This window comes from Antennarius striatus, chromosome 3, assembly GCF_040054535.1.
Source record: "Antennarius striatus isolate MH-2024 chromosome 3, ASM4005453v1, whole genome shotgun sequence".
NCBI classification, from domain to species: domain Eukaryota; kingdom Metazoa; phylum Chordata; class Actinopteri; order Lophiiformes; family Antennariidae; genus Antennarius; species Antennarius striatus.
The window spans coordinates 14,779,737-14,807,262 of record NC_090778.1 but is presented as its reverse complement, the minus strand read 5'-3'; the positions used below and the strand labels follow the sequence as shown (position 1 = coordinate 14,807,262).

At 39.1% G+C, this 27,526-nt stretch overlaps 1 long non-coding RNA gene across 1 annotated transcript; it reads right to left on the bottom strand.

Moving 5' to 3' along the window:
* Nucleotides 1–345: 345 nt before the first annotated feature.
* Nucleotides 346–16,652, bottom strand: LOC137593127 (uncharacterized). The gene is made up of 3 exons (XR_011035079.1): nt 16,580–16,652; nt 4,836–5,167; nt 346–841 (listed from the first exon to the last, which is right to left on the bottom strand). It is a non-coding gene; the product is annotated as an uncharacterized lncRNA (long non-coding RNA).
* Nucleotides 16,653–27,526: the final 10,874 nt, after the last annotated feature.

Genomic DNA, 27,526 nt, shown 5'->3' with positions numbered 1-27,526 from the left:
AGGGTCATCTGAAGAGTCAAGACCAAACATCCCTTGTGGATTCTACACAGGAAGTCATTACTAAGACTGGTCTCAGAGTGAGGAAGACACCAATGTTTCTGTGAAAGTTTTAAACCCAGAAGATATCAGTAGTATCTGTCTTCATTGAAGTCCTGAGAGTCATTCTATAAATGTTCTTGAAATAGTGTGTAAAAATATGGATAAAAAAATACCACATCCTTTAATTATGGCAGTAATAGAAAAATAATAATAGTTTGCTATGCAACAAGAAAATATGAAACTTTTTATGGTTATGTTTATTAGAAAACTGTGGATTCCTTTATTATTTTTTATAAAGATATCAGTTAGACCAATAACCAATATTTACACAGAAAAATCTGAGTGAAGAGCATTTTGTAGCTCTGCTGGGTAGAAACTGATAAGAATGGATGAGAGGTGAATGACTACTTGAGCCTCCTCTGGTGGGATTAAATGTATCTCAGAAGAAAATAAGATCTTTGATCCACCTGAATGAAGTGTTTTCAACTTTGTTTTTGTTTAAGGATTGACAAAATCTCTTTTATTTGAATCATCCTTTGAATGGTGTACTGAAGGTACCAACAATTATTAATTTTAAACCCAATTAATATTACTGCATGATTATTAAGATTCACAGCTCATTAGATGGAAACATTTCAACATCTGCAGGAAGCTCCTGTGGATGTTCTATCAGTCTGTGGTCACCAGCATCCTGTCGTTCGCTGTGGTGTGTTGGGGAGGGAGCGTGACCAAGGCGGATCTCTCCAGGCTGGAGAAGCTGATCAGGTGGGCCAACTCGGTGGTCGGGATGAAGCTGGACCCTCTGGCAATGGTGGCAGAGAAGAGAACATTGGACAAACTGCTGGACATCATGGACAATGACAGCCACCCTCTGCACACCGTTACCAATAACCAGAGAAGCCTGAGAAGCCTGAGCAGCCAGAGGCTGCGCCTTCCAACATACAGGACAAACAGACTGAAGAACTCCTTCATCCCCTGAGTGATTAAACTGCTCAACTCCTCTCTGGGGGAGATGAAGAAGAATAAAGTCCACACGAGAGCTGAGGGATGACACACACAATGCACCAAAAACAATACAAACACTATAGACATTTCATTACACCCATACTTAACCAGGCCTGTTTATTTTTTATTTCTATGCCTATTTATGATTCTCTAGTTATATATTCTCGATGGGTTATTTATTACTCTTTCTATTTGGTGTTGTACTACTTTCTACGTGCTGGTGCTTTCTGTGTGCTTTTTCTGTGTTTTGTGTACTTACTGTGCTGTGTGCGACAGAGAAATTAATTTCCCTGACAGAACCTCCTTAAGGAATAAATAAAGTTATACTCTACTCTCTACTCTAACACTTGATTTTCCCCCATATTTATTGATTTATTTATTTAAATTTTGTGAAAATCTGAGTTATTCACAAAACAGGGTGGGTTTGCATTTTCTTTTAACATATTGAGAGAAACTATGGCTTCAAAACAAAATTTTTGTTGAAAAAAATACATTGTCAGTGGAGAAAGCAATATTTTTTCCTGCCAAAAATAATAGGTGAAACATTGCAAGGGTTTTAAAAAACATTTTCTGCAGGAATGACTTCAGACTCTGACCAAACATTTGACATCTTTCTACACTTCACAGTTGTTGATACATGGTGCTCAGAAATGGTTTCAGTTGGTACCAGAATAAATATTGATATGATTCACATTGTTTTAATGGGGAAAAAAAGTCCTTAGATTAAATAACAACTCCAGAGGATTTCTTTCTGAATGTGAAGATCACGCATTATGTCAGGAAAATTTGAGTGTCTGGAATAGAATTATCAATTATAGCCCAAAAGAAACACACTGATAGTTTAATGACACTACTTAATGTTGTAATTTGGTTGCAACATTATTACTGATTAATAAAGTGAAGTCATCTAAAAGCATCTGAAAGTTATTAGGTAATTTCTGTCAAATAATATTCATTTATTTTCTAATATGGTTACGCTTTGCTGCTAACCTCTGCTCTAAAACAACTTTAAATAGGACTGCTGGAGTCTGTGTACGCTGATGTCTCCAACTGGGATGACTTTTATGTGAGCGTTTACTCACAAAGTTGAAAGATGTATGTTTACATGTTGAGGAGTTCGCACCAGGCGGGCTCCCGCTCCAGCTGATTGTTTATGTTCATTCTGGAGACCAACCACCTTCAACTGACATCAATTCAGGCGAGAGACACAACCTCCATGTGTGAGTGTTCTCTTACTGTAAATATTTCCTTAGCTGTCGGCTACCCTCCCTGCCAGTGCTCACATTTTAAAAAGGTGTGGGCTCAGACAGATTTGGACAGTGCTGCTTCAGCTTGGAACTTTACTTGGCTTACAAAAAGAAAAGAACGTGCTTATTTATATTGCTGTTTAATGATAGCTTTTCCCTCATTAGTAGAACAAACTAATCCATGTGTCAGTAAAAAACTTAATAAATCATTACTGATGCAATGTGGAGATTATAAACAAAGGCAAAACTCCAACAGAAATGAGCTGTGAGCTGACATCACTCCATTTCACTTCAAAGGCGTTTTGTCTTGATTTTTATCATGATATAGAGACATTTACTGTACTGCTGGAGAGAGAGAGAGAGAGAGAGAGAGAGAGAGAGAGAGAGAGAGAGAGAGAGAGAGAGAGAGAGAATGAGAGAGAGAGAGAGAGAGAGAGAGAGAGAGAGAGAGAGAGAGAGACAGAGAGACAGAGAGACAGAGAGACAGAGAGACAGAGAGACAGAGAGACAGAGACAGAGACAGACAGAACTGTCTGGACACAACCAAGTCTTCAGGCGATGCCTTTTCCTATAAATATTTTTTGTTTATTTGTTTGTTTTTGCCATAGTGACAAGTTTGACTCAAGACTGATTCCTGATCAACAGCTATAGATGAATCTGTTCACCCTCACCATGCATTCATTTGATCCATATTTGTGCACATTTCCTAACAGAGCAGTACCACTGGAAGTCACTGGGGGCAGGGGGCTGTAATTCATACAAGACACGGCATTGAGAATCAAGTAACTCTCATCCATGTTGTAATGTATATCGTGGCCCCACAGATTGTCAACAACACGTTGTTATCATCAGTTTTGTATGTGTTTGATTTCCATGGGTAACATTTTTACAGTTGAGTTGAATTTGGTTGAGGTGACATAATTATTTTTCAAGAACTGATTCCACATTAAGTCTTAACTGTAAGTTGCAAAAAGGATACTTTGATTCTTGCATTTTATGTTGATTGTAGATTTATTGTATTTTTATGACCTGACTTAGGTTAATATAGATAGATAGCACCAAATGTGGTTATTATTCCTATAATAATTTACACACAAACTAATACAGTATTACTCACCTAAGTACAAACACAGAACAGATTACACCATTGTGTAGACTTCATGAAGTGGGGGATGTAATTTTTAAAAAGTACTGTTCTGGTGGGGAAAAAGAGCCTAGAAACACAGAAACTCTCGAAGATAACCATTACCAGATTACTGACTCATTAAAAGACATGAAAGAAGTTTAAACTTAGCAAAACAAAGTTATGCTAATGGGTCTGGAGCTGGTTAACTGAATCAGATGTTTATTTTTGCGTTTTAATTTATAAAAGTGAACACAATGTCAAAAGTCACTCGCATTTCTGTCCTTTACCACACATTTGGAAACTTTTGCGTTTTATTTGTCTTCTTCACCTTTCTCTTTCAGAGTGAAGAAAAAAAAATTTTTTTTTACCTCAGTTCAGAAAATCACCATTATAATGCAGTTTTCAAAAAATTGATTCTTTTTTCACAACAAATAATTAGACGCAACGGCTATACTGAAGGGAAAATATGATGTTGCTCCATTGGAATGTCTCCTCTGTGTCCTGCCAAATCTGAGCTGGAAAAACTTAGTAGGGAACCTGTGTGTACTAGGAACCGCTAATAATTTGCTTTTGGGAACCCACATCTGGTCGGATGGCTGAGGCAGAGGTTAAGAGTGTCAAAACTGGGCCTCCGCTCCTTGCCAGTTGCAGGCTTGAGAACAAGGCTTAATGTTAAACAGAAATCTTAACTACAGGAAATATGGCTGTTATCATAATATAACCATTTGACTTGGCTGACAACCAGGCTAAAATTGCAACTTGTTTACTGTTTTTTGAGTAGGTCCCAAAGGTTATGAACAGATAAATCAAAAATCTTTTGTAGAGCAACTGCACTCACCAAGCTGTTTGCTTTTAGTGTCATGGCCAGAAAGCAGAAGAAAAATAGAGAGAACAAGTGTGAAAAAGGCAAGTTTGTTTACAAAGCTATCAGCTTTGTTTAAGGACTTCGATAATAATCCAAAGAGTTCCTCCCTTTGAGCTACTGTTCACTGAAGAGGGCTCCAACTCTTAAAAAGTCTCGCAACAGCTGCTTGGAGAAAAAACAACAACAACAAAAAAAAAAAACAGAGAAGTCACAAACCAGCTGGAAGAATCCAAACACAAATGAGGCTACATGAGGATAGAGATGCTTCTTCATTCTTCTATTTTAGTTGTTGACCTGAAAATGCATAAGCTAAAATGTTCTACTCATTTTTTCATACCAATTTAAATCCCATTTCCCATCTGCTAATGAAGAGGACAAGAATGAGGGAACAGATTACAAAAAGAGAATGAGTTTTGTAAAGGTATTTTGTCTTTTTGAATTTTGGCCTCGAGGATTTCACCTTCTGAACTCTGCTGATGAAACATTCCTTCCCCTGTCATAACCATCAGTTTTCTTACGGACTCAAAGCAAAAGCCTGCACAGTTCGACTTACCCTAAAAAACTATGTCAAATCCCCTCTAAAAGGACCTTTCAGGCGGCGGCGGGGCCTGAGCAGCTCATTGGTGACCAGGAACAAGGCTCAAACCAGTGCAGTGTTTAAAGCACCATGACCTCCCTTTCGCTGATTGAATCAGTGTTTTGGTTCCTGTGTCAGGGTGTAGTTTTCCATCAGAAATAGAGTAAACCACATCCATATGAAAAGCTACATATTTGAGGTTATTAAAGGAGGGGTGGAGTGGCCTTTGCTGGCACGCTGATCTTCTGTTTTAGGACCCCAGGACAGCACGGCACCCTTGTTACTGCAGCAGACCCGCTGAGAGAAGCCTGAAGTAAAAGGAAAAGACCAGCTGGTAACACTTACAACAACAAAAAAAATAGTATATGAAGTTTTTCCAGAAAGCAAAGGTCTTTGCACAAATAGTTTTTTGCTCTTCATAAATATGAGGAGTGGTTGTTTTTGTGCAGTTTGCATTGTTCCGCCTGCTGCAAGGGAAGTTATTTTAAAGATTTCGATTCCCACACCCGCTTATGAAAATGTTGTTTTGTAGAATTGGTTTGAAACAAGACCATGTAACTTTTGAAACTTTCTGTGACAAATTTAACGTTTCATTAATCAGCTAGAAAACAGACATTAACTCATTTTGATAACCTTAAAGATTTTGCAATGACAGCGTATTTTCTTTGCCTTGTTACAAACTAGCTCCATAACAGGAAACAACCTGAATAGTGTGAACGTGTTTTGGTCATTTAAAGATTAAATGTGACACAAAACAGATTATTATGTAAATGTGATATTGTTAACACTTGCCAGGTCAAAAATACATTTCAGCATTACTCAGATCTGCCTTGTACCAAATTAAGTATCACCTACTTCCCTCTGGAAATTTGCTTTTAGCATGTGGAATCATGTGTTTCTCATCAGGAGTTTGAGATTTAATATTATTTTCCTTAATGGAGTATCTTTTTTTTTCTAGACACAACAAACCCATTTGAAGGACTGAATCTTTTATTTTTAGAGATTTGGATTACAATCTAGATTCCATTGTGTGTAGTGGTGGAACATCATCAGTTGTCTGTGCCTGGATATTTTTTTTTATTTATTTCCCTGTTATTGATTAACAAGATACTGGAAAAACATTTTAGTGAGTTTCTATATTCAGATGTTTAAAGTACAAATGTGAAAATGTGATACAGAATCCACCTCCAGACTTGGATCTTTCTCAAAATATAATCAACTCTTTCTCTTTGGCACAAGAAGCACCTCTACACAAGCATTAATCAAAACCTGGTGACATATTTTTTGAGAAAGCATACAGACAAACAAACTAATGTCGGCGACAATATAACTCTATCCAACTCTTGGATCCTTCATGATCATTTTAGCAACAATTGGTGAGCATTGCAGGGAAATGAGCTCTGAAGTGGGTGGAGACCATGTATAGTTAAAAGGAGAGTGATTATCTATACGTGCATTGATAAAATGGATACAAACACTACAAATGAATGCTGATTTATTTATTTATTTACGTTGATATCTGGATTTTAAATAATGAGCTACCCATGATCCTACAAATTTAAAAAGACTGCATGAAATGTGAGACAGTGATGATGTTCCAAGGAGGAAATGTTCACATTTCACTAAAGTTACGGAGTCACAGAATTTATGTCACACCAGAAAGGTACACGGCCAAACATCAAGTTCTTGTTGATTTTAATAACATCTTTATCAAAAAAAAAAAAAAAATAGATGACAATAATACAAAACCATAGTATTAATAACAGCAGCCCTGCATTTTAAACAACAATCATCTAAGAAAAACTGTGTATTAATGTTTTGTTTTATTATAAGTTACACCCTTTGTAGACAACTCCAGTGGGATATAATTAATGTCTCAAACCAACAAAAAACAGATGTAATCCTGTTCATAAAGAGGCCACCATAAAATTTCAACCAATGTATTGCCTTGAAATTATTTGCTTCAGGCACAGCGACAAGCTTTTCTTTTAATGAGGATTTATAGGCTTATGAATCTCCCATATCCAAGCAATGAAAAGTTAAAAAAGGACGAAACAACCAGGAATGAACAAAGGGGATGTTTACTCTAAAGCTGGGACCAGGTATGAGGTATGAAAAGAAAGCTAGAGCAAACCTTTGACATCCAGTTTGTGAACCATGATTCATTGACCAAGTCATCTGTGCTGCGTTGGTCAATCAGTTCAGACCAAAGTGGCTGCAGTTTTCACAATTTCTTCACATCATGTCATGTGATGACTTTTCTGTTGTAACATAACACTTTGTTTTAAATTAAATACCTAATTCTACAAGTCTAGTTGTTTTCATTCAACACAGAGATCTACCATGACCTGGACAACTGAGAATCTCCACACACATTTCTTAAACATGAAATTGAACAGCCTTTGTCTACAAGGGTGTTAGCTAGCTTCCCAGCTTATGGTCGCTGTCAACCTGATTCAGTTTTGAATAAGAAAACACAGCAGGTCTCTAAGGTTTATAGTTATTTTTCATGGAAAAACTGTAATATGAGACAAGTTGCCAAAACAGAGTCTCCAGTTAAGATTCTATTCAGTAGCGTCATTAGAGGCAAAGAGAGGATTTTATATCAAATACACGAAGGAAACAATATCATTAGTTTAAACCATTGATTCTGTGTGTGTTTTGACAGAATACAATGAAAGGTTCTGTCGACATATCTGTGTTTACTGCATTTTGTTGATATTTTAATGCTATGAAAGCATTTCTTGTGCTAAAATTGGTTCAGCTGCAATACTAACAAAGTCCTGTTTTGTTTTCAGGGTGGAACAGGTAAACGTCTGTGTGAGACAACTCACTAGGTTTTTATCTACAGGCCTATCTAAACCATCTGAGGGAACCTAAAGCAGGGGGCTGGACCCAAATCTACAGACTGTTGTCGGAGTTCATTTCCCCCCAAACCTCCTCCTCTCAATGAATTCCAGATGTTTTGCAGACGAAAGTGAATTTTAAATGGTGGAGGGGCTCGGGCAGTTGCTGGAGAGTTGTTCTTTTTTTTTCTTCCTTTTTTTTTTTTGCAGTGTGTGTGTGTATGTTGCCTGCCTACAGAGCAGTGGAATCCTTCACACATGGCAGAACTCCAAGGTCATGTTGAAACATTTGGTCCTTAATGTTTTAAACAAGCATTAACTCACAATTTAACTGAAAAAACAGAAGCACAACTTATATTTACAGTTAATGAAATAGCAGAACATACAATACCACTGATACAACAGAAATAGTTGAAACAAGTCCACACCTACAAAATCCACACATACTAAACAATTACCAACACCATTCAAGTAACAGCTAGCATATAATCTGCTTCAGATCTAATGAAGTCTTGACTTGTGTATCTTCAGCACAGACCCTCCATAATTGCCTGAACCCTCAAAATCAAATAGCAGGTCATGCAAGCACACAAAGCAAGTGTTTCAGATGTAGTGGCTGTGTGTGTGGTCTCACTGGAATAACCTGAGGTAATGAAGTCACGACTGGAAGAAATATACTCCTCTCTAGTTTTAATAAATATCAAATCCTTCTCGCCTGAGGGCCAGATGAAAAGAAGCCTCGACTTAGCGTTTCTCTTGGCTCGCAAAAAACAGGCAGCCTGCATGCAAGGTTCTCACACACATGGAATCAAATAATAAAAAAAAGAAATGCATGAAATGTATTTACTGTCCCTACAGTTTCCACAAAGTCTGGAGTAAAAAGATCTGAAAGTAGAGCCGATTAATGAAATGATCTGACAACGGCTACATCCTAACTGGAAGAGTGCACTTGGACATTTAATACTTTTAAATCTTCTGTGAGAATTTTTTTGTTGTTGTTTTTATCCAGTTGTGGTTTGTTTTTCTTTCAAATAAGAATGAGGCTGATGTGAGAAGTTAGTGTTTTACCATGAACCTCCCTAAAGCCTCATCAAATCTATTAAGGCATCCCTCAAACTGCTCTAAGCACCACTATTCTCAAAACCATTCCGACTTTCAGCTGCAAATCATGGTCATTTGCTAACCGCTCATACGCCTGACTCACTGGAACAGGACTGCACACTCATTGTTTGCTTTCATTCTTGGTAGCGGCACACGTCGGCTACCGCGCATGACATTGGCAGCAGATGTGGCAGGGCCCAAAAAAAATAAAATAAATAAACTGGTTAACGATGATGCCATCCGCAGAAGCTAAATATTGACTTAGCGACCTGTAATCACATTCACACACATGACAGACTGGAAATAAACAGCAACATTTGCCCCTGTTGCCTCTGTCGACCCTCCCACCACAACACAAGAAACCCCAGATCACTGGGGGAAAAAAACACTGCCTGGGCCTCTGGGCTCAGACGATTGAGTAATGACAACTTGCCTATGATGCCACAGTGTAGGAATAAGGAGACGCTTTATGATTTATATTTAGCTGTGAGACAGCTATGCCTTCTTCCAGCTTTTAGGAGTGAAAGCTTTGGAGTGGAGTCCCTATAAAATATAGAATTTAACATAGAGGAGAGTTAAGGTCCTAGATTTTAGCATTTACTAAAACCAATGAAGCCTGTTAAAGTGATAACCTTTCTCAGTGTCTGTTGAAAGCATCTGTTTATCTGGCTAAGTTGCAGTGCTGGCTCATCTCGTATGAGGAAAGAAAACATTAAGCTATAATTCCGTTAGCTCTATAAATTAAGGTTCAAAATTCCAGCCCTTCATGGTTGGAATCTGGAGATTAAACAATAGTCATAGATCAAGCACATCTGGGGTTGCAATAAATCCACCGCTCTATCTGCTCGCTCTGGTCCCATTTACCAGGATTTGAAAAGCTCACAGACAGAGGTATCACTCTGGGAAGAGATTATCTTGTGCAGTTGTTGAACTGTTGATCCATGAAAATACAGATCGGCCTGTACTGAGAGAGAAATTGTCCATGAATTTCATTACTTACCGTAAATACTTGCATTTTGGTTCCCAGAATTATTTTGGCTGTCAAAGAGCTCTCTGTGTCGGGGAAAGCAACAGATAATTTGCTTTCCCCAGACACATGATTGATTCAGTGGTGAGTCACACAGCTTTTCAGATAAAAACTTTCAACGAGCCCCAAATCTGATATGACAGATCTCCACAAGAAGACGTTATTACTTCCAGTATCTAGTGTGGCATAATTGTGAACTCTTGTCTTTTTCCTGTTCAAAATACTCTCATACACATAATTTACCATTGTTTTGCTCAAGCTAGTGATAGCACTGAAAATCCGTACTTTACTATCACTAAATATTTTTCATTTCTCTCCATGCATCCCTGGATTATATACAGTAAAGGTTTGGTAAATATTCTCTTTCATATATCAAGACAGCTGTTATTTATTCAGTGGCTGCTTGTTTTGGTTTATATGAATTGAACACGCTCTAAAGGAATTTTTGAGAATCCTTCGTCCCGTGCCAGTGGGCCAAACTAATGCGAGATATGAAAGCTTTCTGTCAATATTACTGTTTTGAAGTACAAAAGCTTTCAGTCCACATACTTTTGTCGCCTTGCCTGTGGTACTGAATAAATTGATGTTGAAGGCAAAGAGATGACAGATGATCACAATAAAATATTTAAATGATTGTGTCTTTCAAAAAACAAAAACAAAAAACAAACTGCAGACTAAATGAAACTGCTGTGTTGTTTTTTCATCCTTTTTTTTTTTTTTTTTTAAAGGCTACAGCTTAATGTGGAAATAGATTGCAGAAGTACTGTAAACGTTCCTTTTTCCACACAGATTAAATAGCTGATTTTGAACCAGACCCCGGTAAGATGGAAGCCATATGGTTCCACTTGTGTGTGGGAATGTGTTTTGATATTTCTTCCCAATTGTTAAGATCTAAATGAACTATCCAAATGTTGCCTTTTATTTCTGTAAGAAGCTGTAATTGTCAGATGCCTGGGTAAACTGCCAGCTTAGACCAATTCCTTCCAGAGCCATCTGGACCTTTCAAGAATTGGCCCATTAGTCCCCCTTCAATGACTCCACATTTTTGGCTTTCCTACACAAGAGAAAAGATAACAGCTCAGATGACGCCAAAGCTAATCACAGGAACATGAGCCCCTGCCATTTGTACATGGAACCGACTGATAAGTGGGACAAAATGCACTTTTTAGGTTGAGAAGAAGATTTTGCTCAAGGCCAGTGTGATTGCTCCTGATTGCCAGGGGAGATTGGTGGATCATTGGCTAATCAAGATGGTAGCAAATTGATAAAATCCTGGACAGTCATTTGAATGAAGTGCTGTTCTCTAAAACCCTCTATGAAGGAATAAATGTAGCAATCAGGACATAAACATGAGAAACATGGATCATGTCTGTATATATATACATATTTTAGGCTAAACATGACAGAAGGGAATAAAAGTATTATTTACAAACCAAAAATTAACGGCATATGGCCTACAGGAATACTCTTTCACTTCTGTTAGGTGCATGATATGATGACATGCAGTATATACAGTGCCTTGCGAAAGTATTGGCCCCCCAAGAACTTTTTGACATTTTGCTACATTTCAGACATCGAATGTAAAGATAACAAACTGATATTTTTCAACAATCAACAACATGTGAGACACAATCGTGAAGTGGAACCAAATTTATTCAACATTTTATATTGTGTTTAGAAATTTAAAAAAAATGAAAAGTAGGACGTGCAAAAGTATTGGCCCCCTGTTCTCTCAGCTCAGCTAACCGACTCCAGAAGTTCTCTGATGACTTCTGAATGATCCAATGTTGACCTAAATGACTAACAATGACAAACAGAGTGCACCTGTGTGTCATTTGGTCTCAGTTTAAATGCACCTGCTCTGTGATGGTCTCAGAGGTCTATGAAAGGAACACTGGAGAACAAACAGCGTCATGAAAACCGAAGAACACACCAGGCAAGTCCGGGATAAAGTGGTGGATAAAATGTTCAAAGCAGGAATGGGATACAAGAAGATTTCACAATATATAAACTTCTCGCGGAGCACTGTGTGAGCAATAATATCAAAATGGAGAGAGCATAAAACTACTGCAAACCTACCAAGACCTGACCGTCCCTCTAAACTTCCAGCCCAAACAAGGAGGAAACTACGGAGAGAAGCAACCAAGAGGCCCATGATCACGCTGGATGACCCGCAGACAGAGTGATGGGCAGTGACTTTGGGTGGCGCCCCAGTTGAGCAGCTTGTAAGGGGACGGCGCCTTGCTCAGGGCGCCTCAGCAGTGGCTGACACCTCCGACAGTCAGCTCACTCTCTGAGGATGTCAGATGTCAGGCGAAAGCGGGAACTGAACCGCCGATGTCTTGGCGATGTCTGGTCATAAGATGTCCGCTCTACCGCTGAGCCACTGCTGCCCCTTTCTTACATTGCTTTCTAATGCCAGTTCAAATGATAACAAACAGGACGCTAAAGCAGTAGATATCCCTGTGTTTTTACCTCTTCCATCTCCTTAATAGATTTCTAATGACACTTTCCTAAAATGCAGATTGTAATGTAGAGAACCAAATGTGGAGCAATAAAAGCTTTAAATCTAATATATTAACCATAATGTTAGTGATTATAATTTTCTGTACCTCAAACATTCTGTGGTCTCATCTCTGTTTATAATTGGAAATGAAACTGTTGAAAGCTGACATGTTTAGACGTAACAGGATGTTGGAAGGGGGAAATCTCAAAATAGTAACCAAATATCTTTTTGTGTCTATATCATAAATGATAAATATTCATGTGCATGTGGGGACCTGGATGTTTGAAGACGAAGCATTTATATTAAATAAATAAAACCAAATTACCATCAGAGGTATTTTGAAACAGCTTCTGTGCTTTACTTCTGGTACAGACCAGGATTTATCAGTTGCTTTCAGAACAGTTTTAGATCATATATTAACACCAGTTATGCATTATATATTTGGAAAAGGAGCAAAAGTCTGCAAATATTATAAACAAGAACAACTACACTCTAACAACTTATTCACACAGTGTAACTTTGTCTTTGTCATACACTCAGACTTGGAGCGGCACGGTGGGTAGCGCTTTTGCCTCAAAGAAAGAAGGTTTTGGGTTCAATTCCTTTCTGTGCAGTGTGTATGTTCTCCCTATAAAAATGAAAAATGGATTTCTAGACTCAGCAGTGACCTGGAATTGGACGTTTTAGCTTCTCTGGTGTGTTTTAAAACTGTTCTCCACACTTGCAGTGATTTTTACAGATTAATATGACAAAGAAGCCATACAATTTTTGATTGAAAACACATCTAGATGAGATTTCCATCTGATTAATTTAAATCCAGGCTTCCTCCATTTGGGAAGAAACACAATCGCATAATAGAGAGGGCAAATAGTTGTTTATTTCTTACTTTTCTTTAAGGCACCATGGACATGCCAACAAAGTTTCCATTGTGAAAGAACAATCATCCTTTGTGTGTTCTGATACTCAGTTCTGTGTTTCCACAGTCCTATGCTAAACACCCTCTCAATAATATTATATTCTTAAATTGTAATGACATGTGCTGGATAGGGTTTCTTCTCTCTAAAACATTTCTGTCAGGGCTTCTTAAAGCTTTTCTTGGCCGGGGAATCTGAGCCCAACTCCATAGGCAACACATTGACTGAAGACAATGACTCTCATTTATGTATTGGTTTGTAGAGGCTTGGTGAAAAAGACATAAAAAGCCTCAGAAAAGGGTACGTTGCTTTTTTTAATTTTTTTTATTTTACAATGTTTTTGGTCCCAACAACAAAGACGTGCTTCACCGGTCCATTAGTTTTCAAAACAACAAGTCTACAGCTACACTAGTGGCTCTGCAGGCAGTGCTTTAAGACCACAGCACTACTAACTAAATGTTATTGGCAGCATGCTAAGAACAGCCGTGCTGACAGACTGAAGTTTCAGAACAATTACATCTACATCTATCTTAATTTAGATTCACAACAGCACATCACACCTGACACTTTCCTCCACCTGTTCCAACCCTCCTGTACACGCTTCTTCACCTCTTTTCCACACTCTCCATTGCTCTGGACTGTTGACCCTAACTCCTCCACCTTCTTGATCTCTTCTCCCTGTAACCTCACTCTTCCACTTGGGTCCCTCTCATTCACACACATGTATTCTGTCTTACTGCAGCGAACCTTCATTTCTCTCCTTTCCAGGACAAACCTCCATCTCTCTACCTTCTCCTCCACCTGTTCCCTGCTCTCACTGCAGATCACAATGTCATCTGCAAACATCATAGTCCATGGAGATTCCTGTCTAACCTTGTCTGTCAGCCTGTCCATCACCATAGCGAACAAGAAGGGGCTCAGTGCTGATCCCTGATGTAGTCCCACCTCCACCTTGAACTCCTCTGTCACACCTACAGCACACCTCACCACTGTCTTACAGTCCTCATACATGTCCTGCACCGTTCTAACATACTTCTGTCACTCCAGACTTCCTCATGCAATACCACAGTTCCTCTGTGGGCACCCTGTCATAAGCTTTCTCCAGATCTACAAAAACACAATGCAGCTCCCTCTGCCCTTCTCTGTACTTCTCTATCAACATCGCAAATACTGCTTCTGTAGTACTCTTTTTTTTTTTTCAAGAAAACCATACTGCTGATTACAAATGCTCACTTCTGCCCCTAGTCAAGTTTCAACTACTCTTTCCCATAACTTCATTGTATGGCTCATCAGCTTTATTCTTCTGTAGTTACCATAACTCTGCACATCTCCCTTGTTCTTAAAAATGGGCACCAGCACACTTCTCCTCCATACCTTATGCATTTATCACTATCTAAGATCCTGTTGGAACAACCCAGTCAGAAACTCTACTGCCACCTCTCCTGGACACGTCCATACCTCCACAGGTATATCATTAGGACAGACTAATATTTGCTACTTCCTGGTCCACAAAAGACACCTCTTCTAGTCTTTGTTCTATCTCATTTTCCTCGTTCATGAACTCTTCAAAGTACTCTTTGCATCTTCCCATCACACTACTGGCACCTGTCAATAGACTTCCATCCCTATCCTTAATCACCCTAACCTGCTGCACGTCCTTCCCATCTCCGTCTCTCTGTCTTGCCAACCTGTATAGATCAGTCTCTCCCTCCTTACTGTCCAACCTACAAGTCATCATAAGCCAGGTCTTGACCGATCCGGAATGGAAGTCATAGATTTGATTTGCAGCGATGTTGTTTGGTCTAGACAGTGTCATGGCGGAAGAGACAGGAGGCAGAGCTGGAGGTAGCAGCGATGAAGATGCTGAGGTTCTCTTTGGGAGTGACCAGGATGGATAGGATCAGGAATGAGTACATCAGAGGGACAGAACATGTTCGAGGTTTTGGAGGTAAAGTCAGAGAGGCCAGACTGAGGTGGTTTGGACATGTCCACAGGAGAGATAGTGAATATATTGGTAGAAGGATGCTGAGTTTTGAACTGCCAGGCAGGAGGCCTTGAGGAAGACCAAAGAGGAGGTTTATGGATGCAGTGAAAGAGGACATGAAGGTAGTTGGTGTGAGAGAAGAGGAGGCAGAAGACAGGGTTAGATGGGGGTAACTGATTTGCTGTGGCCACCCCTGAACGGAAAAGCCAAAAGGAGAAGAAGAAGAAGAAGAAATGCTTATTAGCAGAAAACCACAAAGTACAGTGGGCTCTAAGGTCAGGAGTTTTGTATTTTATTGTAAGGGAAACGTGGGCATCATCCAAATTGTTACAGAACATCCTGAGTTATTGAGACATATCATACAAAAATGCAAGCTAAGGGTGGAGTGAGGGTAAAGTTAAAAAAAATTATCCAAACAAGTTTTATCATCTGGAACTAAAGTTTAGGGAAGCCTCAGTCTGCTGAGATATTTCTGAAATATTGTCTTTCCTCTCTACTTTTACTTTCTCCCTCTGTACTTCTTCCCGCTCTGCCTTCATTCCCTCTTCTCCTCTGCTCTTATTGGCTGATGGAGACATGTTTGTGGTTCTGTGGGATCCTCCTATGTAAACAGGCATGTTTTACCACCAGAAGACTGCCAAACCTCCACAATTTGCCACTTCCCAAGTCAGTTAGTGTTTTGTGGCTTGCAAGGTGCTACCAAAGGTACTTCAAGGGAAACCTCAGGCGAAGTGAGGCCAGAGATGGAGGAGATATGGTCAGCGACTTGTGCTGTTTTGTAGGTGTGCCTAAAGTCAAACCACCAGACAGAAACCAATGCAACCGTCATCTGTTTACACTTGCAGCTGTGTTTTCACTTGGCAGATGTGACTTCATAGTGAATTAGACAACCAGGTTGTCATATTACTCACAGTGCAATGAAACTACCAGTATGTGAGATAGTTACTAGAAGACTCTGCACATTCAGAACGTTTGCCTGGTTTGAACCACAAACCCACCATTTATTGGTAGCACATGGCCCTGGTAGGTTTTTATGCAAAGTACAAAAAAACTGTTTTATTTAGTCCAGACCTTAATGCACTGAAGTGGGTGGTTTAAAGAGTGGCTGCTTTGTGTAGGAACCGTTGAAGAGAAAACAGTCCCTCAGATGGCATTGGGTTATCACTGACAACACTGAGACCCAATGTTCCAAATAACTAAGGTGCACTGTGTGTTCCCTGCAGGACAGTGCCAGGGAAATGATGTTCCTAGCACTCTGTACCATCGGTCGGTGCTTTGTAGCTTCTTTTTTACCGCACAACAAGCCAATCACTCTCACTTCACTGATGCCTGTATTAGTGACCTTCTGTTGGCCCCACCTCATGCTTGATCTGCTTTTCAGTTGATTGTAGTCTAAAATATACGGAGTACAAGCAAACCTTGGTTTTGGAATGGTTTAGACATCTAACAAATTGGAATTCGACCAAAAAATTAGGAATTTTTTTGTCTTAGAAGTCGAACAAAATTTGGAAGTCAAAGGCAAAACAAATGCAGTGACATCCATCCTCATCCTCCTGTCCTTCTCCAACGTTCACGTATGCCAACTTGTTACGATTCCAGACTTGCTCATCCGGAATCTGCGTGGTGAATGATAAGCGGAATGAAATAAGTTTTTCTCCTCTTTATTGAACCTGAGCCCGCTTCGCTCACCTGAACACTCAATTGAGCACAGGCACATTACGCATGTCACACTCAGCAGAACAAGAGCATTATATTGACATGTTACCACTTGCGGGTACAACAGGAAGTCCCAAAATAAGAGCGTCACAGGATCGTAATTAACAACTGCTCAACACCACAAAGGAAAAAATTCTTATCTTTATCGTTCTTATGCTTTAATTGTAATGTGCTTTTTATTTTAGTTTACTGTACTCAATACTTTTTCACTTAATTTGCGTTCCATTGCCTATGGTACAAGTTACGGTACCGTAAACTGTCCAAAAGACGACGGTAACTCGCACCTTAGGCTAACCTGATTACGTCAATGTTTTCCTTTCTGTCTTTTTCTTTCTTTCTTTCTTAGTGGAGACTTCTGTACAAACCTCCCCTCAAGAAAAAAACAGCCGACCTCCAGTGGAGGACTTTACATGGTGCCATCGGTTCCAATGCTTTTATCTCTGTTGTTAACCCTGCGGTGTCCAGCCAGTGTCCCTTCTGTCCCCTTCGTGAAACAGTCTTTCATGCTTTCAGTGAGTGTGGGAGACTTGCAGTGGTCTTCACTCTTCTAACAAATGTTTTTAATTTGTTCAGTGAAAATTTTAGTATAAGGAAATTCATCTACGGTGCTGGGTACAATAAATCGAATCAGAGAAAGTGGCAGCTTTTAAATTTTATCTCTGGAGAGGCAAAACTTGCAATTTATGTGACCAGGAAGAGGAGAATTGAAATCAATACCGTTCAAGAAGCAGCTACTGTTTTTTGCTATAACATCAGATGTCGCTTAAAACTAGAATTTGGTTTCTATAAAATGACAAAATGCCTAAAGAACTTCAGGAACATCTGGTGTTACCTAAATGTCCTATGCACTTTAGTTGATGACCACCTCACTTTTGCAAACTTCCTATTATAATGCACTCAGTTTTATATTGCATTTCTTTTTGTTTATTGGTGTTTAGTGTTTTTGAGTGTTAAGTGTTTTTGAAGTTTCATCTAATGAAAAATGTAAAATGTTATAAATGTTCTGAATGTGATTGAAGTTTTTCTGCAAAAAATCTTCTTCTTCTGAAGCACTTTAGTGCTTTCATCTAATGTAAAATTGTAAAATGTTTGAATGTGATTAAAGTGTTTTTTGCAAAAATCAAAAAAATCTTTCTTTCTTTCTTTTTTTCTTTCTTTCTTTCTCGTGTTTGCTTCTTTCTTTTACATTTCTTTGATATGTTTCATTAGTATACAATTTGATACGTAAATGACATTATGAAATTCCATAGTACACTGATACAGTGGCAGGATATTACGGTATTTTGAAAAAAGGTCGTTTTAATGGGAAAAATGTGTTTGGAATTCGAACAAATTGGTATTTGAACAGCCTTCCGGAACGAATTGTGGTCGGAAACCGAGGTTTGCCTACAGTATTACTATAATTTTTACTGCATCTGTAGTTAACATTTCACCACAAATTATTCTCACGGTAGAATAAAAATACAGAAATAAGCAAGTTTGAGACTGCTTTAATTTAGTTTTATATACCTATAGTGAAAATATAACTTATTGATTTCAGATGTCTGTATATAAAAAATATTTTCATATGAAACTACTGCATACAAAACAGGTAGTATAAGTTTGATGTTACTTGACATAATGTGTACAAGGTATGCCTAAACAATGGCAATGATCTACAGTCGAAATATTGAGTATTGCTGGCAGAAATTTAGGGGGACACGATGTGGAATCAACTCTTTGATATAGAACTTGTGGTACAAATGGGTAAATAAATGCAGATTGTTCTGTTGGTTCTATTTTAGTTCTGTTCTGCAAAAGAAACCATCTTTGTAACATCTGGATGCATTTTTTTGGCAAACTTTTCTCCAGAGGGACTGAACATAATGACTGTTATATTTAAATCCAGTATTCAGGCCACCTGACAAATCCAAATCCTTTCAAAGCTATTATAATACTGCAATATTTATTATTTCAGTACTTTTAAATTTCCACATTCCACGTACAAGATTTGAATAAATCAAGAGTTTGAATAAAGCAATCTATAAATCACAACATTTTATCAGCTTTTCATTCTCAGATGCCAGAAATACATTAAAAACATAAAAAATGAGCAGTCTTGACATTTCCATGAGACACAACAACATACTGAACTGACAATGGCATAAAAGAAATAAAAGATATCTTCGTTTGATGTTAGAATAAGACATGAGGCTTCCTGTACATTTAATGATAGGGTTATTGTTTGCTGGTTCATCCAAAAAAACCCCAAAATAAGACAGCATGATGCAACCCGAACGGAAGACACACAACACTGTTTGTGATGGACGATGTAAAGAGTCCCCCGACTAGAACCAGATTCAAATGGTAAGCAGCTGCTGGAAGCCATTGTCAACTGTACCTGATTCACCTGAATAAGAAAAAAGCCAAAATGATCCACGCCAAACACCAATCTGCACACACTTTTCCTTCTTATAAACCATTATTAGCTATGAGGGTTGCTACAATCCCTCAATAAATTAACTAGCGAACTCGCTTTTGATTTTATTCAGTTGTTATAAAAAAATGTAGAATACACTAATCTCTCAAGCATTCCTGCATCAACACGCACCGCTTCACCTCATCGCGGATTTTTAGTAGGTCGTCACATGATACCATACGTGCATTCTATTGGCTGACAGCATCCAGAAGTGCGCTACGTTTTGGTCGTCTCGGAACATGGCGCCCTTCTGTGAGACATAAAAGTGCTTTAAACAGTCGAGAAGAGTATGGGACAAGGTAATACAGATAGAAGGTTTAATATCAGTATGAGGAGGCATTATAATCGTTTATATTACCATAAGATAAATAGTTTGTCGCTATATTGTGGAATTCGTTATTCGCGTGTGGTTCCTTGAACGCATTAACCGTGAGTAACAAGGGCGCATTGTATATATTTATTATCAAGCATTGAGAGTAACAGATCTGACATTCTCTTGTTCTTAGAGATTTAACTCTCCAATCCTCAGGTCTTTAAAAAAATTACATTGAGATGCACAATTTAGCTACGATACAATGGAGACCTACGTAAATAAAATACTGCCTCGCAGTCCTCAACTATTTATTCAAGTGCAGAGCTGTGGTGCAGATGGAGGGTTAGCATCATGAAGGGGGGAAGAGAGGGATAAAAAGAGGGGAGTACTACTAGACAGAGGAAGAGAGTGGGGAGAGGAGAAGAGACCACAGAGTGTATTTACAATGTTATACAAGTTGATATATGGGTGCACATTGAGTGTTTTTTGCAGTTCTTGTTGGGACACTTACTGTACTGACATACGTGTCAGGGGTATTTGCAGGTTATTAGATCAACGTCGATACAGAATCAAACACAGCATTTATTTGGCCAATACACACAGCTGAAGTTGTCATGCACATAGATATACACAGGCACACACTCGCCCACACATTTCTCCCATTACTCGTCTGTTGTCTTTCCACAGCTCATGTTCACCAGATGCACCAAAAAAAAAACAGATGAGACAAACAAAGAGAGAGAGAGAGAGAGAGAGAGAGAGAGAGAGAGAGAGAGAGAGAGAGAGAGAGAGAGAGAGAGGGAGGGAGGGAGGGATAGCTGGATTATGAAAGCCCCCAAAGAGTGAATAAGCAATGGAAGATGGGTCAACATACAAGGGAGGACAGAGAAGAGGAGTGTAGACAGAGATGCACAGATGTCTGATGATTCACACCAGAAAGGTGAAGAAAGGGTGGGGTCAAGGGGATGGCAAGGAGGGCTAGAGGAGGGAGTGAGAAGGAAGAGCGGTTGTGAAAGCCTCCTCTGGCTGAGCTGAAGAACACATGTTGGCCTCCCACGATAGCAGGATGGCTCTGCTCACTCCCATCTCTTCCCATGTTTTCTAACACACATACCATCTGTTCTGCATGGTTTCACATGTACAGTATTCTGTCTGTCTTACGCTGTTTGATATTCAGTGGAATTATCATGATGATGATGATGATGATGATGATGATGATGATGTGATTGTCTTTAAAAATAAGGGAATAAGCAGGATGGAATCCAATGATTCTCTGATAAAATGATTGTGGCCCTCATCTGGTTACATACAGCTCAGCTTAGATTTCTTTTATATAACAGTATACATAGGAGAAAATATTATTGGTTTTAACCATATCCCCCTCTACCATCTGTAGACATAGCTTTTTTCCTTGAGTCATGGCTTTCTCTTCATGCTGCATAATGTTTCATTTATGCGCGTGGACAATATAACATGTTACATTGCAGACATGGAGATTCATTAAAGTCCCACATCATGACTTTCCTGCTTGATACAAAGAGAAAATTTTACTAATTATCTGGTTCTCTTTCGTATTTCATGTCAATCTTAATAAAAATGGACATGTGTGTGGTATTGTTGGAAACAGTAACAACACGAAATACAGAAGCACAGACATTTACGTATGTACATCAAAATACTTTTTTTGTTTCAGGTGAACAAAACCCTTTGAGTTTCACTGACTTCAAAGGCTCCCTGGCCTATTTCTGCATCACCTATAATATTTCTGACAGACGGAACCTACGGCAGTTTTCTTTTTGATAAGACCTTATTCAGAGAGGCTGAGAAGCTGCAGCCACTTTGTTCTAGGTATGTTATACTGGCACCAACTTAAGGAAAGAGTGACAGATCTTTTGGAAACTGACATAAGTTCATGTAAATTGATTTGCTTCTTATGATTTGCTATATGATATTGTTTGGTTTGATGGATGAGCAAAAATGATTTTAAAGGAGTAAACAAATAATTCTGAACAAAGAAAGCTGTTCAACTCGTCTGCTGAAAGAAAGAAAAATATTGCTATCTCCCTCATTTTCAATAGTGTGGTGCCTTACTTTGTGCCGTATAGCTGCACCTGAAATGTGACCCACTTTGCCTCCCTTCCGCAGGAGCACAAGGTCAAACCAGAACACAGAAAAGGGCCGGGAGCCGCAAAGAGATATCTGGAGAATGCCAAACATGGCAGACAAATGAAGACACAGCTGTTCTCATCAGAGATCTCCCAGTCTCTCAGGAACGTGGAGTTATGAGGCCTCTCACACACGACTCTATTTGCTTAGTCTCTGACACAGAAAGACATCCAAAATAAGATATGGGAAGAGAGAGAAAGGGGGAAACAAAGAGAAAAATATAACCTCCTTTAATGAAGTAAATTTTCTGTTGTGTGACTAATTATTTAATCAGCTAAGTCAGTTAGAATGAACACCCAGACTTCCTGGAAGATATAAAATGAAGAAACCCCCCCCCCACAAACACTGCTTTTCTTTGGAAGTTTAACACACACGCACATGCACACACACGCGCACGCACACACACAGACACATACAGACACACACACACACACACACACACACACACACTCACACACCCACACACACATACATACAAATAAACTTCCACCAAAAGGTGTCAGTTGTTGCTTCTGGTTGGTGGCCACTGATTACAATCTCCCGACACACACAGTGAAAACAGCTGGCTAAGCTAAATCTGTATCACTCAAGTTCATTTGAAGACAGGTTTTTTCTGTGAAGTCGTCACCCAGTCAGTCAAACACTATTGTGAGTTGAGGAAGATTTGCTGCAACTCCAGCTCAACCCCTCCTCTCCACAGCTGCTTTCACATTATGTGTCGTTGACAGCCCAGCCACAGAACTGATATAGGGTCCCATAAATACCAAGAATACCACTTTTTAGATTAAGTGAATGAGGAGTGTTGCATTAGCCCTGAGAAATAATGCAGACAATACTGATTCAAGCTTCAATTGGCTTGAGAGTTGACAATATCTGTGCACAACTACGATTAGATGTCTGTTTTTAATCAAACGGTGATCTGATTCACAAAAACATCTGAATTCAGTGTTTGTCTGGATTTGACTACTGAGCCAAGCGAAGTAATGTTTTGGTTATCTCTAAGTGATCCCAAAAACCTGAGATTCAGGTTGAACAAATTGGGGCGGCCGTGGCTCAGTGGTTGTGTGTGTGTGTGTGTGTGTGTTTGTGTGTGTGCGCGTGCGCGTGCGTGTGCGCGCGTGTGTATACAATATATATATATATATATATATATATATATATATATATATAAAATAAGTATATAAAATAAGTATATAAAATAAGTATATAAAACAGATAAATAAATAAAATAAAATAAATAAAAGTCACATCGCGTAATCTGATAAACTGGCGCCCCCTGCTGGTACCATGCTGGTACCACCCCTGACAGCTGGACGTGGTGAGAAATAAAGATAGCTTCTTTCTGATATGATGACAAAATATTGCGTGTAATTCGCAGCAAAATTAACTATCAACTCCCCTGATGATGACAATGATGACAATGATGACGATGATGATGATGAAAAAATAATGTGTATTTTTTGACATCAATCTCTGAATTTACAAATTTGGAAGCTTTTTACTCAGTAATGAGGATTAATTGTCTTTAATTGTCTGGTAGCTTTAGTCTGTCAGACACGCCACGTTTAAGAATGCATTTATACGTAGTAAAATACAAGTCTAATAATAGACACGTGTTTGAACAGCTAGATAATGGGCCTTCTTCCCTCTTCACCACAATCATTATTGATGGAATTTTTTAAAAAAATCTCTCATCACAAACTAATTGGAACTTGAAACTGGGATCGAAAATCATCTTCACCTCCATGCATTTATATCCAAAATATTAATCAAAGATTATTATTTGTCACATTTTTCTTTAGATACTGAAATCACCATTTCACAACAAGCGACACAGGTGGTTAAATTGAAGCTAAGGTGAACATCCCAGGCAGTAAAGAACAATTTGTCAATCAACCAGGAGGATATGGTTTGTTTCTCCAGCTCAGTAAGTCACGGAGCAAAAATTGTATGATCACAAGTGGAAGCTACCTGCTGACACCCACTGACTCCATTGAACACTTTCTGAGGCACAACTGAATCTACAAAAGTCCCACATCCGGTGAAAATTAGAGCTCAGATTTTCAAAAACACGCACAACTCATGAAAAAGAGCGCAAACAGACACAGCCAAAGAAAAACTGGGGTCTCAAAATTGCTACATATTTAACCGCGAAATTACAAAGTAACATTAGTTTATGCAGCTATAAAGGCATAATTATGCACCGTGGCTTTATGAATGGTGCGGTTTTTAAAATTAGATCTCTTAGAAAAGCTAAATACCTATTTGTTAATTTGTTCCCTTTCTCCACAGCTTTGATTTGGCCACTGTGGTGAGATAAACGTCCATTAATCACGGGGTTAGTAACTGAGACACTTTCTGTCGAGGGGCCGGAGCGCACACGGGTTTGAACTGGAGGCGCGCTGACGCTCCACCAGAGCTGATCACCAGGGAGGGCTTGAAAAAACCATGATGGATTTCACAGATACGGTCTTTGAGCCCAAGGCTTTTATGTAATTTGGTTAAATATACAAAATCCATTTTATCTTTTTTTATGTGTCCATTTTAGACCCAGTGCTGCAGTCCTCCTGGAAAATATGATATAGACGACGAAAATCCCGTTCAGCTGGACCTAAATTGGTCTCTCTGAATGGGGGACTGGTGTGTGTGTGTGTGGGGGGGGGGGGTCAATTCAAATAACGTGATTAAGATAAATTTAACTGTTTCGGTGTTCTTATTTTTTTATTTTTTTAATGGAAAATACGTTACAATAGTGTTTTTATGTCTTCTAATGACTTATGATGTCAATTTTGCACCTGAGTCCAACATATTGTCACTAGAGTGGATTTTTTTTATATTTCAGAGATTCTGAACCTTAAAAAATTTTCAATACTACAGAAAGGACAAAGTCTGGGGGATTGAAAGGGGTTGTATTATGAAAAACAAATTTTTTCAGGTATCTATATATACGTATGGTCGTCCCTAACCCAACCAAATCCTTGATTCTGGAAAAGAAATGCTTCCTTCATCAATAGATACAGTATTTGGAATCTTTTGGATTTATGGCTGGACAGAATCAAAAACGATCAGATTCATAAATCCCTGAACCTTACATCATCTCCGGGGTGATTGATAGAGTATGTCGATCTATCCTGATTCATATTAGATTGTCCATCCAGATATGGGCGTGGTCATCCCTGAGGGGGCGTTCCTTTAAACTATGGTAGTGGTGTGGGGTAATGTCCTAGCTCAGAGCTACACACTGAAAGTTCCTCACAAGCTGTTGAAGTCAGCTAGCATATGGGTGCGTATCTACTCAAGGCGTATCCTCATCGTCATAGCAAACAGCTGCGTGCGTCCACATCGCTCATAAACAAACACCCTCAGCCTTTATTTACAGCCTAACAGATATTCACTGTCACCAGTCGAGGGTTACGCTCAACTGACATCAAGCCTGCATGTGAAATAATTCAGGCAGAAATCAAGAGGTGATTTTATCACTCATTCCCAGTCTTGTAGGAGACAAAGGCTGGATACAGTCACGCACATATACACACGCATGCACACACACACACACACACACACACACACACACACACACACACAGGTAGACAGAGAGAGCGAGAGACAGAAAGAGAGAGAGAGACAGCATTTTTCTCTTACTTACAGTTTCTTAGGAATAAAATGCTAAATTGATGTAGGGTAGTGGACACAGATAAAGTAGGGACAGCACCCAACAGCCAACAGCTCAATATATAGTACTCATCCGCTTTGTATTGCTGTGCACACATTCGTGCATCAACACTCGCGACTCAACCTCATCGTGGATTTTTGGTCAGCAGTCACGTGATACCGTAAGCGCATTCTATTGGCTGACGGCATCTGGAAGCGCGCTACATTCCGTGAGTCTCAGACCTCCGTAAGACACCAAAGAGCTTTAAACAGTCTGTCAGAGTGTGTGAAAAGGTAATACAGATAAAAGCTGGTTTAATATCAGTATGGGGAGGGTTCATAAACGTTTAAATTACCGTAAATAATTAGATAAATAGATCGCGATCTCGAACACGGATTCCTTAATTGTGTGTGGTTCCTGGAATGCATTAACCGCAAAGAACGAGAGCGCACTGTACAACTTACAGGTAACTGTTAGCTGCTTTGCGGCGGTAGCTTCGCTGCTCGGTGTTGTTAGCTAGCGATTGCACATTGTGCGTGACGATTGTCGGGAAACAGCTTTAATCACATCCTGTCAAACATCAGTTGTCGTCGCCACTGATTTTTGTACCGTTTGCAGACACGTTTGTGTGTTTTAAATTCTACGCAATATTTACCGACATTGCGTAGAATTTAATTGGTCTCAGTAGGATCAGCCCATGTAGTGTTTACAGAATGACCAACGGGGTCACGTTCAGCTGACAGCAGCTTCACGCTCAGCGCAGAGAAATCAACAGTTAACAAGAAAGACAAATACAAGAAAAATAAGAGCGGAATATGTAGTAACGAAGTTACTGAAATAAAAGTTTCAGATTCACGACTGCTCCGACACTGGATCAAAACAAAACGCCGTGAACGTGTGGGAGGAGGGAGTTGTTGATTGAGGAAACTCAGAGGGGGGACGGGGTTGGAGACAGGGACCTTAAAGCCACGGACCATTAAAACCAAGCTTTTCGGGATGGAAGTGATTTTCTTAATATTCATTGAAAGATATTGAAGAACACGGATCACTTTAGGGTAAGATATTTCAAATACATTGTAGTTGGACATCTGGAATGACATGAACTAAAAAAAAAAAGCATAATATGAGACCTTTAACAAACTAAACTGCCTACAGGTCTACAGTGGACAACTATTGAAACTATTGTTTTTTTTCTCTACAAGCATTACTTTTGATGTCATAGTGACACTATAGTGGACACTGTTATGTCATCTAATACACCCAAACCCAGTGGCAAGTCATGGAGGGGGAGGGGGGGGGGGTTCATAGGTTACAATTAGCAACTCTTGAAAATTCATCATCTCAAGGGACTTTCTGGGGCTGGTGATCAATTTGTGTGTGTTTTTCAGAATCTATCGCAAAGGTTTTGTAAATTTCTACATTTTAAACAAAAAACCTTGGATTTTATGGCTGAAGACGTGTTAAGACACTGAAAAAAAGATTTGGGCTAAGGGTATTGTATTTCATGCAGGACGGGGCTAAAGTGAGATTCTTTGCTCATTCAGTTAAGTCTTCATAAAATCAGATTTGCATGTATTTAAAATCATATGTCTTTGATATCAGCCACGAGAAGCAGGTAATTATCAACCATTGAAAACATGAAAATACTAAACATCTAAACTGATGATAAAAGAGGCCAGGTTTGTTCCGATGAAATGGGAAACCTAACTTCACTTAATCACACCACATATACCAAACCTCATCCTCAGTCTTTCCTTCTGTTCAATGAACAGCATAAAGAAAGTAACTTTCAGGTAGGTGCCCAGAAAACACAGACCAAACTACACAGGCCTTCACACGACAATTCACCTGTAAAGTAGCCAAGTCAAGGACATTTAGAATTTGAAAATTAACACGTCTGACACAAAATGTAGACCTTGGAGAAGTTAAACTTAGTGCCTCAATCGTACAGGTGTGGTAGGAATCAAAGCTGTCCAGTATGAGG